This window comes from Hippoglossus stenolepis, chromosome 14 (assembly GCF_022539355.2).
Source record: "Hippoglossus stenolepis isolate QCI-W04-F060 chromosome 14, HSTE1.2, whole genome shotgun sequence".
Classification (NCBI taxonomy): domain Eukaryota; kingdom Metazoa; phylum Chordata; class Actinopteri; order Pleuronectiformes; family Pleuronectidae; genus Hippoglossus; species Hippoglossus stenolepis.
This window is the reverse complement of record NC_061496.1, coordinates 23346975-23350606: the sequence shown is the minus strand read 5'-3', so window position 1 is coordinate 23350606 and position 3632 is coordinate 23346975.

Below are 3632 nucleotides of genomic sequence, written 5' to 3'. Positions count from 1 at the left end.
CGGCCTCTTGTTCTGATTGGGTCAGTACTGTTCCATTGGTTCAGTACTGTATATGCATTGGATCGATTACAAAAACCCAACGTGGCATCTTTAGGTGTCACTGAAGGTTCAGTTTTACATGCTGGAATTAATTCTTGAATATTCAAAACAAACATTCAAATAAGATCTATCTCAATAAGAGACAATGAAACGGAAACTCAACAACCTGTTGCAGTTGAATATTTCTTGATCTATGAATATATTTGCCTTCCAATGAGATGCAGGATCTCTGCTATTTTACTGCTAAGGTTTAAGGTTTCTATTGGAATATCAAACACAATGTTCAGTACATGAGGAACAGCTGCTGCAGATTCACACATTAAAAGCTGCACTGATCAATATTTTTCACATTAACAGTGGGTCAAATGACTATGGGATGTGAAAGTCATCCCAATTAGCTCAGTAACATAATCAAAATGTTTTACAATGGGTAGAATGAAGCTAAATGAGGACTAAAGCATATTTTAGTGCTGCCTGTCCAAGTAAAAAAAACATGAACTGTTAAATGCGTGTGATGTATGTGCTCCTCGTATTTAAAACATTATTTAAAGGCCACACATGAGAACAGTGATGAAGCAAATTCAGTTTCATTTTATCAAAAACATGGGCTATAAAATCTTCATTGCAGATAAACCAGGTGGGATGAACACAAAGTTTACCCTAACTTCACTCTGCACCATAGACTGTTTATTACACGTCCAGCACACAAATAGAAAAAAGTGACAGTATATTGTAGAACTGTTAGAAGAGGACTCACTAATGACAAGGATTAATCCCGAAGAAGCGCCAGAACATTTACACAGGACAAGAGAACAGTACATTCCAAACGGGCAGGTTTACATAGATTAGATCAATCGTCAGTAATATAGCAATATCTATTAAAATATAAATTAGCTACTGAACACGAACAGTCCTACCAGACCAAGTAAGGTGGTAAAGTTGTCAATGTGAACAAGGTTTGCTGTTGATAATCCGCTACACATTTAATTTTGAAGTCAGTCAATGTGTTATTTCTGATTTTAAAAGTTAACATCCATCCATTGACAGTCTATCTGTGCCAAACTCACCCAGCGTGATCTTAAGAGACGTGCGGTTCTAAAACGTGTTTATTTCTTTCCCTCGTTGACAGTGGAGACTGTGGTGAAGTCATGGTGAACATGATGAATTCCACCAACTGACCCATTACCTTTTATAGAGGAACATGAAATGAGATTTCCATGGAAACTCGACAACCTTTCGTGAAGCCGAATGTATACATCACTGCTTTAAATTGAAAGGTTTACGTTCCAAACTGTTGATGTGTTGCCAAAACATGGTTCATACTCTCCACTGAGTGACATCAGACTGGTTGTTTAGAAATATGTGAGCAAAGACTCTAGAATTGAATTAACACACACACACTGTACCTGGCAATAGAAAAGTGGAGTGTACAGAAGGAATGGTTGTAGATGTTTCTGTTACTGGTGAAAAAATGGCTCTGTTGGAATCCATAGTTGTGCCCACTTTCTAAGTTGAATTTCATTGCACTACATTTTGTAGAGTTTTAAAGATGCCCTCATTTAAATGTTTATAATGAACATGTTTATTTGTGCCACACAATCTGTAGTTCCCTTGCCTTTTAGCTTCCGTCAGCTCATTGTTTTGGTTTTGAAGGTTTTTATGGCTCATTCAGTTTGTTCTCATCAACTTTGACGAAGATAAGTTAGGACAACACAGTTCAACATAAATGATAATGCTGCTTCGTCTCTGCTGGAGATGTAAAAAGGCAAATGTTTGGTAACTCATTCAATACAATTTAACAAAGGGATTATGCTTTTGTTTACAGCTTGTTAAGTTGCTCAAGTTGGCTGAGAAACAAGAGTTGTCACTTTTGTTTTAAACCATCTTTATTCACAATCAATAACATCTTCGGTAAAAACACTGAATGAGAAACTCTAGAGCAAGGGACTCCTGATCAACTGAAGCTAAATTCACTGTATGAATGAAGATTGTTTGTGTGGAACATCGTGATCTTTATCTAAGGCTTAAAAACCTGTTGCCAGTGGTGAGCACTAGGGTTTTATAAACATGATATATAAACTTGGCACCTAACATTATTTTATTTTATGAAACATCATTAATGACAATATTTCTCCATGGGGTACAGATCAGTGTCCTGGGGTCACGACTGAAAGCTGTGACTGTTTAGTTTCATCACAATGAGTAAAGGCTGTGTGCATTTTTCCATTAATTCAGATACTTATGTAATTATATAGATTAAAAAAGATGAGGAAACCTCACTTTCTACAATATGGGACCGTTAATGTAAATATTTTTGCCTTCCTTGCTCCCCCTGGTGAGCTCGGGATGGGATTCCTTTCATGCCACACATTTTCCTCCTGCTGCCTTTACCTGTTGTAGGCGAGTGCCACTTTTCTCGGCTCAGAAAAACTGCAATAGACAATCACTAACTGTTGAATGCCTTTTTCGTCCGGGACACATGTAGCACACTGGGGTCTGTGATTTATTTGGTCCCATCTGTGCTCAGTCAGATCGCATTTCAGATATTTCATTCTGCCTCTATTGGCAGTATTTAGGAGACAAGAGCCCCCATGAAACTGTGAGTGGTGTTCAGGGGTTCTGCAGGTGAAAGGTTATGATTACGTGACTCCAGTCAGTGCCAAGTTTGAACAACTTCACAGAGGGAGATATGTTCCCAGGGACTCTCAGGTGTCCTCAAGTCGTCGTCGTCATCCAGGGAGGATGAAGAAAATTGACGCCAGAGTACGTGTGTGCATTCCACACACATCTGGACTGCTGCAGGAATGACTGTTGTTGCCTGGATTGTTGCTTTTATCACCATGATTTCACTACTTTGACTCCCACTAGCTGTGAATAGTTCTCACTTATCCAAAGCATCAGTCAAAGTGGATTAAGAACAATGGCCATAAATCAAGCACATTCCAAGAAAATTAAGTTTTGCTGTTTGTTTGACACCATCAGTTAACTGTAGTGTCATGAAATTATGTATATTCTTCACAGCCTGTCTTTGCATTTGTTTCAGTCTGATCTGCTTGTATTCATCAAGCCTCTGTGCTTATTGCACTATGAAAGTCATGCAATATTTGTATCCTAATTTGAGTAAATCAATGTGTCTGGCAGCAAGTCATCTGTCTCCTTTTGGAGGCTTGTGAGCATATTTTACTCTAAAGGCCTGTGTGAAATACTTGGAAAAATAAAGCTAGAGCTCCGTGTTTTGCCTTTATTTCCATGGAGATTCCAAAACTTCCTGCCTGCAGCAGTCATGGAATGTGCCCCCACCCCCCTTAACTTTTCCACATAAATCAGGGCACCGTCCTCTAATTTTAGGGCTGTTACTGAGTTGAAGCAAGCCTCTCAGATAGTGAGGCATTTGCAGCCAATTTGAAGTCTGTGCCACTTGCAGCATCGTGTGGCTGGTAAGTCAAAGGTATGACTGTGTTTGGCTTCAAGCGTTGACTGTGGCCGAGTCGCAGCAAGAGTACCACACCTGTTCTACTCTGACATCACTCCACCACTTTTATTTGTCCTCCACCCCTAATTCCTCTGTGTGACTGTATGCTGCACCTTTAAAA